Source organism: Microtus oregoni, unplaced genomic scaffold (genome assembly GCF_018167655.1).
Source record: "Microtus oregoni isolate MIOR12 unplaced genomic scaffold, Mior012 000000F_ref0000247, whole genome shotgun sequence".
NCBI classification, from domain to species: domain Eukaryota; kingdom Metazoa; phylum Chordata; class Mammalia; order Rodentia; family Cricetidae; genus Microtus; species Microtus oregoni.
Window position 1 is genome coordinate 27,770,399 of NW_024543059.1, and position 14,438 is coordinate 27,784,836.

Sequence of the window (14,438 nt, forward strand, 5' to 3'; positions counted from 1 at the left end):
GAGGCCTGTTCGTTCTAGCTGTCTCCGGCTGTATTAAATCACTGGTTAGCCACCATCCTCAGAAGCGGCATCTGAAGATGCAGATGGACTGGACCTACCCCGGTACTGTTCTGTGGCCCCTACTCAGCCAGCTGGGCTGCTGACACAAGAAGGGACTGAAGATAAAGGAAGCCACCTCTGCACCCACCCACCCACCCACGATTTCACTTACAGATTAATCTGTAGTCGATTGTGATCCGCAAACACTTAATGGAAAATTCCAGCAATAAGTAATTTGCATCTTATAGACACATTACTATCGTTCTATTCATTACTGTTGTTGATATCTTACTGTGCCTATTCTTCAAACTACACTTTATATATGTATATGTAGGAGGAGGTACAGTAGGTCTATCTATCTATATGCCTACATATGATTTATAACTATATATAAAGTATGTTGTAGTGCTATCCATTTATACATATCATATATAGAATGTATATATGTCTTATATATGTGTATATGTCATATATACATAAGTATATATCCATATGTACATGATATCCATTTGTACATATCAAGTATATGTATATAGTACTGTAATTGGCCTCTAGAGCAATTTGGATGTGATGATTTTACATATAGATCTTCAGTCAGATAAGTTTCATTCAATCTCTTCCCACCATTAGCCATGTGGTTTTTTTTTTTGTTTTTTTTTTTTTTTTGGTTTTTCGAGACAGGGTTTCTCTGTGGCTTTGGAGCCTGTCCTGGAACTAGCTCTTGTAGACCAGGCTGGTCTCGAACTCACAGAGATCCGCCTGCCTCTGCCTCCCGAGAGCCATGTGGTTTTGAGCAAGGATATTCAATCCCTGTTTATCTCAATCCCTTCTGAGTAAAATGAGAATGAGATTACTTACCCTTATGCTATCTTATGTTTCTGATTCCCCTTGACTTTCACCAGGACTAAAGTTTAGCCAGTAGAACACCGTCAGCTGCCCCAACCTCACAGCCATTCTGTCTGTTTGCTCTAAATTGCTGATGCCCAATAGAGATGAAACGACAGTCCTTAGGACAGACCACGGGATTGAGACGCTGTGAGCGACCATTTCCACGTCTTTGCACAAGAAGACAGGATGAGTATACAAAAAAGGTTCTGCTGGGGTCTCTGCCACTCTCAGCTTTCCTTGCCAGCCAGTCTGGCAGCCCAGCTGCTTCCTGTTCTTACATTGAGGAGCCAGCCCTTTTTTATTAAAAATATAAAGCCCCTCTACTCAGGCTTGTCCTGGCATGTTCTGTTCTCACACACAGAGAACATCAAGTACTGAGACAGTCAAGGGTCAACCTACTCAGTGTTGAGAGCTTAGGGTGGTGCTAACCAATGACAGCACTTACTGGGGGCTGGGATTAGCTCTCCGGCTCCTTTTTGAGGCCCCTCCATTCCTCTCTTAAGGTCTCAGATGCTGTGGATTTGGGATAAAACAGGCTGCCTGACTCTTTCTGTTGGAAATCCTGGACTGACCCTCTCTGGGCTTTCATTCCTCATGAGACGTTAAGTACCATTTTGCAAGTTGATTGTTTCCAGATCTGCTGAATGAGACACCTATGTATATGAGGGGACAAGCAGGGCTCCGGGTAGGTACTTAGCACCCCATGCACGGTTACCTGCAGCTTACCTGCAATTCCAATTTTCTGTCCATTTTCCACATCTTTTTCTGCCATCACAAACGCCACTGACTCTGCCCTATCTTATGCACGGGCACTTTTCTCTTTTCCTACAGGTAAATCCTATTGCTCACTCCAAAGACTGCTAAGGTGTAGCAGACCAATACGAGCCAAAGGCGGTCCAGGAGCCTCACTGCCCAGCAGGAATTAGTAAGTAAGAATGCCTATGAACCACCACTATCCCTGTGTGTGTGAGGGGACGGGGTACATAACTGTTGGTCTTTTAAGTCTGAGCATTCAAGTCAGTTCCCTCTTAGAGAAAAGGTGACAGGGGAATGAAATTTGCTGTAAATAAAGGATTCCATGTAGTAAAGGATTCCTGGGGCAGTCCTGGAGGTCATTCAGGGCAGTACTGGCCTCTGGGTAGCTGAGCCACGCCAGGGGAGCCATGCCTTCCCTTAAAAGTCCCAAGGCCACCTGGTCCCCTTGTCTCTGGGCCACCTGCAATCATCCTTAGAAATGGCCCACAAGGTCTTGGAAGATGGAAAAGAACAAATGACCCTCACAATACTAACTGGGCAAATGGCCTCTGGGGTCAGCCATGGCCAGCACTGCACCTGTTTGTACATAAGTCCAAATTGGTAGGAGGGTTGAGTTCCACCGCAGAAGAGAAGGGGCCCTCAGCCAAGGAATCCTCCTGCCCTTGCAAAGCTAGCTGCTAACGCAGGGAGCTGCTTCAGCGAAGCCAGGCAGCATCTGGCCTTTGGTGCCTGGCTCATCCTGATTGGCACCATGACTTCAAGGTTATCCATGTTGTATTACGCGTGAGAATTTTCTTCCATTTTAAGGCCAATGAACACTGCATTTATGGTGACGGACACAGCTTACTTCCTCATTTGGCTACTGTGAATGTTACCGCTATGGACAGGGTGTGCCAATATTTGCCCAAGTCCTGCTTTCACTTCCTTTGGGTACATTCCCAGGTTCTACTTCTAGAACGACTGGACTGGCCACACCCACTTGTTTGCTTATGGAGCCATTTCCTGTTGCTCTTCCTTTGCTGTTGCAGCTCTTGAGTTCTTACCTGGCCCTGCTGGAGCAGCACTTACGAGGCTTGGAAACTGCTTTTTCCTACCTCAGGCTCTGGTCATGAAGACAGATGACAGGATACCCGGGTGGCAGGCCCCAGGCGTGGACAGAGTCTCTCGGGGATGGGTCCGCTCTCTGGCTTCAACCAGATGGTACCTGAGAGTGCTCTGCCCCTGACTCCTGTGACTCTGCCTCTCTCCACCTCACTTGTGCCATTTGTAAGAGGAGGTCATCATATGGGGAGACTGAGGCTCCAGTGTCCACGATAGGGGGAGGGAAGCTCCAAATTTCTGAATTAGCAATACCTCCATTCTGTCCAAAGACCAGCAAAGATACCAGACACTAATTGACATATGAATTCACAAGTAAGACTTGAGATGACTGTTATTCCCTTGGTTTAACTTCATGGTTAAACTGGCAGATACTAGACTTGTAATGATATAGAAGTCTCCTATCTAAGAGCCTCGGTGGAAACTTGAAGCTACCAATAGTACCAAACCCCATAGACATTATGATTTTCCCCTATATAGACATGCTCACAATGCATTAATAAAATTAGGCGTAGCATTTAATAACAAACTAGAACAAACACAATGAATATAAATATATCTATGATTCTAAAGCAATGTAAGCTATAAAGTATAAAGTACTTGAGAATTTTTTATTTAATGTCTTTAGGCTGAGGTTGACTGTGTGTAACTACAACTATCGGATGTGAGTCCCTCAGATAATGAGGGACTCCTATGGACAGAACAGGCAGAAGCAAAAATCCTTTACTGGAAGAAAATGTGTGCTGGGGACAGAACAGAGTCTCATACATGCTAAGCATGTACCACGGAGCTTCACACCCAGTCTAGAAACGTCCTTATTTTGGTTTGACACTCATTCATATGAACACACATGCTTGGCTGTCTGGCTGTCCATCCTGAGCTGCTGTCACTGGGCCATGGCCTGGGATAGTCTATGCCAGACATTGGCTCTGCTCCTACAGTCAGTGTACAACCCTGCACACCCACTGCTCAAGCCGTCTCCGAATAGCCCCTTGTTACAGAGATAGATACACTGGGTGCCACAAACACTTCCATGCACAAGCCGGGGGCAGCTTCTCCCCCCTCCCCTTTGTAGGAACAGGAGGAGCTAGCCCATCACACCTGTGGCCTTCCTGTCTGGTCCCACTCTACCCTTCCCAAGCCCCTGTCTGCTCTTCATCAGCAACACTGCCTGCTGCAGTGTAAGGCACTGTTTCTTAAATCCTAACATAAAACTTCAATGTTTTCCGTTTTCCTTTCTTGCCCACGGTATTTTCACAATGTCTTCATCGGAACCTGTCTCTGAGACCACTATCTAATAAAACAGTTTGCCGAATATCAAATGCTCACGTCTCGCTACTCAATATCAATATGTAACTATATACATTAGTTGGTAAAATTGGCAATATCATTAAAACAGCATTAAAGGCCTTGCTAAATGTTCTCAACCAGAACATAGGAAGAAATGAGATCAAAGAACTCACAGAGAACAGAGTCAAACGTAGTTTAATTCTCCCTAACAGGAGGCTCTATTAGACATTTCAAAAACACTAGATAATTAGACACCCAGTGCAAACAAGGAAGGTACAAAGAGAGACTGGAGTGAGGAGCAACTGCCCCATTCTGTCCCTAGCTGCCCCCAACTTGCACTGAGTGCCTGGAGCTCAGAAGGCAAGTGTCAGATAGCGTGCCCATCCCAGTTAAGATGGATTCACAGCTCAGGGAGCTAGCTGTTAGGTCTAACCTCATCTTGCAGACAGAGGAACTGTGCTGTGGAACTGAAGTCGTTTCTTCAAGATCACTTATCTTGTTAACAATACAGCTAGGGTTCTTCGTCATCAAACCTCTATCTTTTGGAATAATTAAAGGCCAAGAGCTGCCATGGAGATCCCAAAAACCTGATGTCTGTCCTCGGCAGAAGGTTACGCACACTGGGCCACATAGCTCAGCAAATGCCTACTCGTTTCCATTTCTAAGGGAAATTATCGGCGTCACGCATTAAGCTCAATACCTTTTCCATTATGCCTCTGTGTGTATGTGGATGGATGGCTCCAGGGCTGTATGAAGATTTGTTTTGTTCTGCTGTGTGTGAAATACCCAAGTATTGAAATACATATGCATATATATTCAGATATATATATATATATACATACAGAGATATGCATGTGTGTTTGTGACTATGTTTATATACTATTTGAATGTATTTTACATATGTATATGGATATATAGGAGTTTATATACATAAATACATAAGCATTCAGGTGTATGGATACATGTGACCAAAGACAGGCAAATCCTTGATTTTCTCATAACCATCATACCCAAGTGGGCTGCTGGAGCCAGTGCTGACTGCCTTGATTCAGAAGCCCTGGGTTTCTGGCTCCCCATTGTGGTATACTTCAGAACCCGGCAAAGAGCTCCAACAAATCTACTGCAAGTTGGGCCTGACCCCAGATGGAGGTCTGGGTGCTGACAGGGCTTGTGGGTCCTGGAGCAATAGAGCAGCTGAGCCCTTCCTAGGAGGCTGATCCTTCTCCCGGCCAGCCAATTGACTCCGATTTCCCACTCCCTCCCCGCACCCTGGGACTCAACTTGGGGCCATTGGCTGCTCTGGAGCTTCCCCTCCCTCCATCCAGATGGATCCTGAGTACCCTGCATGGTCAAGGTCAGGGCGTTGGGAGACTGGAGTATGCATACTCTCAGCATCTCTGTCCTCAGGCACAGGGGTCACAGACAACTCCCACCACCACTAGAGCAGCCACCGCCATCCTTTTGCCCCCCGCCCCCCAACCTTCTCAAAGCAGTCCCTTAAATGGTCCACTGCCCTGTTTCACGGGGGCAGGCCTGGGGTGCTGAGCCGGACCATTCATCTCTTCAAGGGCACCACACTCCAGCCCTCCCCAGCTCCTCCCTGTCACAGAGGACAGCCCCTCGCAGAGTACATCCGGATCATAGCCACCAAGCCAGGCCACCTCTCTTGCCACAGGCTTGTCCTTCAGAGATGCTGCCAGTGAGAGCCTTGTTTTGCTGCTTCATCCCTCTGTGCTGCTTGTGCTGGACCTCTGACCCTGGCTCCACTAGCTCCTGCTATTGGTAATCTTATCCTAATGTCATCCCTGCCTCCAGGAAGCCTTCCCGGATGCCCCAGACTCAGCTGGCCCACCTGTAGCCATCACGACTCTCACCACTTCCCCCATTTGCTGAAATCTCAACAGCAGGAATCACAGCACCTGTCGGGGTCTCTGGTGTACAGAAGCTTGGAAAACATAGCAAAGCCAAGCAAATTTCAGAATTCCAGACCCAAGTGACATCAGATAGATGTCATTCCACCGATATAAAGGAGCTCAGGGAAAGTTTGAGTATAGAGGCAGGACGGACCGTCCCCTGTCCCTTCCCTCCTGTACACTACTGTCTTCCTTTGTACTCTCTCCCAACCGGTCCCCCTTCCAGGACATCTGTGAAACTGGAAAGCGTTATGCGGTGGAGTCAGGACACCAACTCCCGGCTGGAGGCTGGGGCAGACACAGCCTCTGAGCTATCTAGAAGGCGTAGCTCATCTACTCAGGCGCCTGGAGTTCATTCATGGTGAGCACACCCACAGATGTGAGGAGCACGGAGAACCTGCAGAGCCACAGGAGGGAAGTGTGAGAGCCATGTCCGAGCCGAGTCTTTTGAGATTTTATTTTAAGCACAAGCACTTATTCTCACCCTAGGGTGAGCCCCGTAGTGCTGCCAGCTGGAGTTCACCCTGTATTCTTCAAGACAGCGTTACTTGAAGGAATAGAGGAGGAGTCCCAACCTAATCAACCATGTCTGACGTGCAGCAGAGTCACTACTGAAAACCAGCTTCCACCCCAGATGACATCCAGAGTCTTCCAAAAGTCCACCATCCCCAAGGTCAGAAAGCTGGCTCTGTGGGGAGTTGCCTACAGTCCAGGAAAACATCATCCCACCTCCCCAGGCTGGAGCAACTGAATCTAGCCTCAAGGGAACAGCTGATAAGCAGGCCTGGGAACATCACCCGTCAAGGTCTCCAAATGAATGGGTAGAAGATTTGCAGCTTCCAACGGAAAAAAATAAATAAAAAATAAAAAATGCCTCCCTTTATCATTCCTGGAGCCTGCCCTTGGCTGGACACAGCCGTCTCCAGCCCCTCTTCCCTGCAGCTGCAGCTAGCGGCTTCTGGAGCTGCCTGTCTTTCTTTGGGTTGACTTCTTCCAAGGGCTTTGGCTTTCTGGAGGAGTCCACGTCTAAGTCACGGTCCCCTGGGCTCAGTTATATAACACTATTGATCCCAGTTGGCCAGCTTAAGAAAAACACGACTAATTAGAACCCGTAAAAACCTACACACCAAATTAATTCTGAATTGCTCTGGTGACTTCCTACTAAAAATGTTATAAATAGAGATGGCCACCGGGCCTATATTTAGCCTGTGCTAGGCTACCTGGTATTTATAATTAAGGAAGTCCAGAGGGATAGAATGGACATTTTGTTGTTGTTGTTTTTTACAAACTGCTTTTCCCATTTCAGTCACATAGACACACAGTCACATTCAGTTACTGCAGTAAATACAGTCCCACCCGAGTTAAGACACCGCACAGTTTCTCAGTCCTTTTTAAAATTATGTTCTCCAGCACGTTACACACCCAAATGGTGCAATTAGGCTGGTCAACCTCCTGCAAATCCCTGAAAAAAAATAACATTAATTTTGATTTTGGAGACTTCATGTTTTCTTCCCTCGAGTTGCTGAAGCAAACAGCCCAGTTTCCGACGAGGAAGCTTGACTTATACCCACTTGGCCTGCGCTGTCCTGCGTGTAGCTGCAACCTTTCTGAAACTGTACTCTGAAGACTTCCATTCTAAAGAGCTTACTAGTTAAGAAATTCTGGTGGTCGTGTGAAGTTTGTTATTGTTCACTATCCTGAATATTCACTTCCGTTCTGATTTGATTTGATTTAAAAAGTGATGCACGTGACTCTTTCTCCAGGAGGTTTCCATCCTAAGAAGAGGGAGGGTTTGTGTGGGGAAGGGACTAGGGGAGGGCCTAGGGTCACCCAGGACAAAGCACTACCGCTGGAGCTCAGCAGGTAAGGAAGGTGTCCCCCTAAGTGATGGAGATCCTGAGGGCATCTGAGGGAGGGCAGAGTGGCCCATTCTGGACATCCAGATTATGAGCAGGTGCCCAGTTTGGGGGTGGAAATCAATGAACATGTCAGATGGGTTAGCCACAGGGGCATTAATAGATCAATACATCAGGAACAACAGAAGCCAGCTTTCCCACCGCTGGAGAAGGGCATCCATACGAGGTGAAACTCCAAAGAGAATTCTATGGGGAAAGACTGGAATAAGACATCCTTGTAAATTCAGTTTTCAGTACAGACAGAGAAGTAAACATATGCAGTATATGTGTGTGCTGTGGTTTGGATATGTGTCATCCAAAAGTCCATGTGCCAAAACCTTGGTCATCAGCCTTCGGGAGGAGTTAGGACACTACAAGGGGCAGAGCCTCATGGGAGGAAATAAAATCATTGAGAACAAGCCAATGAAGGGACTAGTAGGACCCTGGGCCCTCTCTCTCGTTTCTTGGCTGACATGAGGCAGGTGGTTTGGTTCCCTTGTGTACTGTCACCAGGACCTACAGCTTGGCTACAGGTCCAAAAGCAATGGGACTACGGGCTGAAACCTCCCCAACTGTGAGACAAAACAAGATTTTTCTTCTTTTGTCACAGGATCAGAACACGGTTTAATGAGGTGTGTGGAGATATAGAAGCATAGTGCCAACCTGAGCCCGCAGTCCCAGAACGACAATACTCCAAAGCAATGAGCTCACAGGAATGCAGCTCTTGGTGCTCATACACCTTAAACACACCGTTTTCCTACTGGAAGCAGCAGGACTCTGGCCATGGCTGGTTCTAGCCCTGGGACGGTAGCGGTAGAACAATGTGTTCTATTATAGTTGGCAGAAAGCAAGCAAAAGCCCAAAGAACTCTAGAGACATTTCAAAAGGATACAGAGGTTGGATGGAAGGGAACCCACTGACTAAGCAAGGCACAAGACTAATAGACATGCTAATGGGCTGTGACCTCTGACTAAACCGGGAAACCGTGAGTTCCCACAGGCACTAGTAAACTCAACGTTTCAAAACAATATCTGCTTTGGTTTCATAAGGTTTCAAAGTAGTACTATACAACATACTTACAATTATAAAAGCAAAAGGAGAGATTTTACAGTGTAAATTCTGATCAAAAACTACCTGAGTCAAGTGACCTACATAAGGATTACCGGCGAAGCCCTGAACCATTAGCCAGGGGGACTGTGGCTGCTTCAGAATGGTTTGCCTCCTCCAAATCCCACCATGAGATGTCAAGATGGTGGAAACCTAAAACTGAGGCTTAGAGATGAGATCTTTCGGGAGAGACTACAGTTATGTAAACTCAAGAGAGGAGTCCCCATAACTTGAATCTTGGTAGCTTTATAAGAATAGGGACGGATACTTCAATACAGGAACATATTCTCCCTGATTCCTGCCATGTTGTGACACCCGGAGCCAGTCTGTGACCCTGCCAGCCGGGACGGGCCCTTGACTTTGGACCTGCAGAAACATGAGCCAAAATAAACAGCACTTTCTTTCTAACTTACCCGCTCCCATGCTATTGTCATCAGCAAGAGAAACCAGGCTAAGATGTAGCCAGGCACCACAGCAACCCGTGCCGCATTGCCAAACTGTTCTGTAACAATTCCATCAAGACCTGACAAACCTAACTGGAAAGATAGTCCCCTAGTATGCAAAAAAGGTTTAGGTCATAAAAGTCAAGAAAACACTAACAAATGCTGCAGAATGGAAGAAATCCAACGGCAATGCCATGGCCTCCCTGGAGGTCACGCTGGAACCCAAGGCAAAGGGAAAATCAGCAAGACTGCACTGTGTTACAAATTCTGATGCTTTGCTCATGGATTTTCATGCATTAATCGTTTAAACACTGCAGCGATTGTTGCTCATCTTGATGATGGAATCTTTCGGTACCCCTCTGAGCCCTGCAACCACATGCCAACCTCATCCTGCCCTACTGCCTAGCCTGCTAATGAGACCTGCTCACCCACTGTAACCCCGATTCTGAACAGTATAAGTCGGCTTCTGCCACTATAGCAAAATGCCCCAGACAATTTGTGAAAAGAAAATGTTTGTTCTGCCTGACCATTTTGGAGGTCAGAATCCACAATTAAATGGTCCTAGATGCCTGTCGTGTGTACAGGCCACTGTACAGTACTGCCTGTCTACCACGGGATGGAGCTAGAAACACACACACACACACACACACACACACACACAGAGAGAGAGAGAGAGAGAGAGAGAGAGAGAGAGAGAGAGACAGAGAGAGAGAGAGACAGAGAGAGAGAGAGAGACAGAGACACGGGTCATTCTTGAAACAAGAATGCCCCCTTTATTGTGTTCCAGGGCAGCTTACATAAGGCTCTCCTTGACTAATGGCCATGCCCTAGCTCTCAGGACTTTTCAGCTGCAAGCCCACCAGAAACCAGTCCCTGCTATCAGAAACTCATGAGGGTCTCATGCTCAGAGCAGCTACAAGCATAGGAAAACACGTTGTCTACTCTGGCAGGCAAGGAGTCACAGGAAATTCAGGGTCTGAGGGTCTGCAGTGCCCAACAGTGGTAGAGACATCTGGCAGAGCAAAACCACACATCTAGGGTCAAAAAGCACAAACTCAGAGAGGAAGGGATGTCCTTCCACAGTCTCCTCAGAGGATACGCACCCATGTCTAGACCCCCCTTTAAAAGGTGCCATCACTTTTCAACCATATCACATTGGGAATAAACAAAGTCTTCCACACGTGGAGGCATTCAAGTTGAGTGAGGACCACTGGTGGGCACGGAGGAAAGTGAGGTTCACCGGTGGTAACAGACTTGCAGGGATCTGCCGCAGCTCTGTAGAGACTGCCCCTTGTTTATGTGACAGATGCACTAGATTGTTGGGACTGATGGGACCAAGCTAGCAACATTCTTACTGAGAGGGTGTGTGTGTGTGTGTGTGTGTGTGTGTGTGTGTGTATGTGTGTGTGTATACACTTTTTACTTTTCTAGGAGCTTGTGACTGGTTGATTTGTTTCTACATTATTTTAAAATTGCAATAAAACAAGGCACTTAACTTCCCAGTATCCTTTCTCAATAAACACTGTGGTGGTTTGAATGAAAATGACCCTCATAAACTCATAGGAAGTGGCACCATTAGGAGGTGTGGCCTTGTTGGAGTAGTATGACCTTGCTGGAGAAAGTATGTCACTGGGGGTGGGCTTTGAGGTTTCAGAAGCTCAATCCAGACCTAGTATCTCTCTCCTCCTGCTGCCTACTGATCTAGATGTAGAACTCTCAGCTACCTCTCCAGCACCATGTCTACCTGCATGCTCCCATGTTTCCTACCATGCTGATCATGGACCAAACCTCTGAGCCATAAACCAGTCCTAATTAAATGTTTTCCTTTATAAGAGTTGCCATGGTCATAGTGTCTCTTCATAGCAATAAAACCCTGACTAAGACAAACAAAGAAATTGTGGTCTAGCCAAATACATAGGTATTGCAACCTCAATACCAGAGAAGAGAGGCCAGGAGGATCAAGAGTTGAAGGCCACCCTTTGGTCACATGGTGAGTTTAGAGCCAGCCTGAGTTATGTAATACCCTGTCTCGAACAAAACAAATGAATGGTTTAGAAAATAAAAGTTGAAATGCTTCAAGTCCTGTATCGTAGCCCTGAGGCTCTCTCTATAACTGTTGTAAATAACGGACAGGTTATCTGAATTTTGTCTCTGTACCCTCCTCTAACCAAAGTAGAGCAGGAAGGGCCTGTAGCATTGTAGAAGAAACAGCAAGAAAAGGAGACTTATTCCAAGAAGGTGGCTTGGGGGCAGGGCGGCTGCAGGAGACCTGGTCCATAATGTCATCAGTTGTGGGCACCTTACTCTGTCAGGACTTATGATCTCCCCCACAGGACATCTACCCTAAAGCCAACTCATTGCTAAGGATAGGATCATGCTGTGTGTCCCTGTTGCCTGCTAATTATATTGGCCTAACTACATCTGGTCTCTATAGCTGGGAGAGGCAACCCAAAACTTGAAGGACCCTTCAGAGACCCTATGGTTGGAGGTAGGTTCCTGAACCCTCCCCAAGAAGCCAATATTCGGACTGTACATGAGTTATATCCTAAGTCTTTACCATTAGTGCCTCATCTTAAATGCCACTAGTACTGGAGAGCCTGCCCCAAAAATGGCTGCAGGGTGTTGGCAGTCTCCAATCCAAGCAGCTAGTATTTAGACCCTGGTTCAGACTTTCCTGCTTCTAAAAGGTCTCTAAAAAAAACAAAAACAAAAACAAACAAACTTTCCGTTTGTTTCCTGGAATGTAGAAGAAGCAGAAATGACCTTATCTTCGGAAAGGTCATTCTTGAAAACTCCATCAGGGAAAAGAAACCCTGGAAGAAGCCCAGATCTGCTCATAGAGATGAGTATCTCAACTGTTAATATAGTGAAGTTCATCTGTGACCTTGGGCACAAATGACTGTGCCCAGCACACAGCAGCGGTGGGGGGGGGTCATGGGGGTGTCTATACCATCTGGTTCAGAACAAGCACACACCAAGCAAGCATGCAGGCCTGCTACAAACAGGAAGCGTCAGAGCTGGGCTGTCGTTTGGGTCTACTTCCTGGAGGAGGATCATGTTGGAGGAAATTGCCAGGTTACAAAAGAGGTGTGTGTGTGTGGGGGGGGGGGGATGGAAGATTTGTCTTTGAGAGAACTGATTTAAACTTTAATATTTAAAACCCTCACTGGAGAGTAGTTAACCAAAGGGGAACTAAAAGGCATTTAGAGAAATTAATCTTCAAACTTTTCACTTGAAAATTCAGACTCTTCTACATCCAATAGAAGCAAAAGTAGGAGCTGTCAGAGAGAGGTGAGCACCCAAGCCCACAGAGACACCATTCACAAGAGCCAAGCAGGGGAGCAGCCCAAGTGTCCATCAGTAGCAGAGGAGATGATGGGGGATGTACCAGTGTGGCAGCTTGTTTAGCCTTGGAAACGAAGGAGACACAGTTGCGGGATACAACCTGGATGAACCTGGAGGACAGCAAGCTAAGTGAAACGAGCTACCATGAATAGGAGATTCTATTGCTATGAGCGTGCGAGCAGTCAAACCCACACAGACAGGGAGATTCTACTGCTAAGAGCATGTCAGCCGTCAAACAGGAAGAGGGATGTTGGTGGACGGGGCCAGGAGAAGGATAGGAGTTCTTAATATGTATAGATTTCAGTTTGGAGGTGGTTGGTAGTGACCGCTACACATCAGCATGCATGGACTTAATGACACTCAACTGTGAGCAAAGAAATGGTTCCTATGCTATACTCTGTGTTACTCACATTTTATTTCCATTAAAATAGATATCTTCTATGGTCCTGTCCACATAAAGAACTTGTCTCCTGATGTGGGAGTCCCCTCTGTGTGCTGTGATTAACGTTAATGAGTAAAGAAGCTGCCTTGGCCTGTTGATAGGGCAGAACTTAGCTGGTAGAGGGACTGGACTGAATGCTGGGAGAAAGAAGGGCGGAGCCAGGGAGACGCCATGGATCCGCCGCCAGAGTGAGACATGCTGCCGAAACCATGTGCACACACCTTGTGTCTCTGGAGACCAGAGAGAGTGTTGGATCCCCTTGGGCTGAAGTCATAGACCATTGTGAGCCAACATGTGGGTCTTCTAGAAAAACATGCAGCTCTTAATTGTGAAGTCATCTCTCTAGCCCCATATGGGGACTTTACACTGTTCTTTAGATTTTCTTGTTTTACATGCATGAATGTTTTTGCCTGTGTTCACGTCTGTGTATCCCATATATGCCTGATAACCACAGAGTGTCAGAGGAGGGCAGTGACCCCCCTGGAACTGGGGTCCTCTGATTCTTCCCAGTCTCAGGTTCTCCTCTCTCAAAGGAGGAGAAGCATTGACGTACTCTCCTGCCACTTCATGCTAACGCCTGTGGTTTCTAGAATATCTGCTGATAAATGACTTTGGCAGAACTTTCAGATTCGCACTTCCAAGCACCGGTCAATTAAACTAGTTGCTTGAAAGGAAAACAGGAGAAAGCAGTCTACCCACCGTGCCCTCTGTATCAATGAACCCGAGAAGAAGCACACATAGAGTCTCACACACCAGGAACCCAAGGAAGCCCCACCCAGCCCTCTGTATCTCTTTGTGTGTTTACTGACAGAACTCTGGGTACCTCTCTTCCCTCCTTGCTCTTCTTCCTCCGACTACTGCTTTCATCTTATCTAGCTACTACAGGTCTCCATGGGCATCCATCTAGTCCTTTGTGGATTCCCCCAACCCGGATGTGAGCAGCCACTTGAGCAGGGCACAGTCCTCAATATGGGAGACCCAGCAGGGCCCATGGCAGCCTGGGCCTGCTTCAGAGGAGGGGGTGATAAGGATAAATGGGGGATACACATTTGGGTCCACCTGGGCCCAAAGGGCATCACAAAACCCGGTCACCTACCCAAATGTATTCTAAGATACACACAGGAACCTGCGTTCTTAGAGGCTTGGCAGAAAGAGCGTAGCTGCTTTTCCTCCAATGACAGATGGGGTGGAGGTGAGGTACAAAGGCGACAAGGGATTCACC

The 14,438-nt window shown here is 47.0% G+C and overlaps 1 protein-coding gene and 1 long non-coding RNA gene across 5 annotated transcripts in view; one reads left to right on the forward strand and one right to left on the reverse strand.

The window, feature by feature from the left end:
- Pcsk6 (proprotein convertase subtilisin/kexin type 6) overlaps positions 1-14,438 on the reverse strand; it is a 184,197-nt gene that overhangs the window by 136,362 nt on the left and 33,397 nt on the right. The window lies entirely within an intron of this gene.
- Positions 1,430-8,869, forward strand: LOC121447047. 3 transcript variants are annotated; one of them, XR_005974157.1, is made up of 3 exons: positions 1,430-1,612; positions 1,759-1,852; positions 8,490-8,869. It is a non-coding gene; the product is annotated as an uncharacterized LOC121447047 (long non-coding RNA). The 3 variants fall into 3 exon arrangements; XR_005974156.1 differs by lacking the exon at positions 8,490-8,869 and adding an exon at positions 6,211-7,632; XR_005974155.1 differs by lacking the exon at positions 8,490-8,869 and adding an exon at positions 2,712-4,088.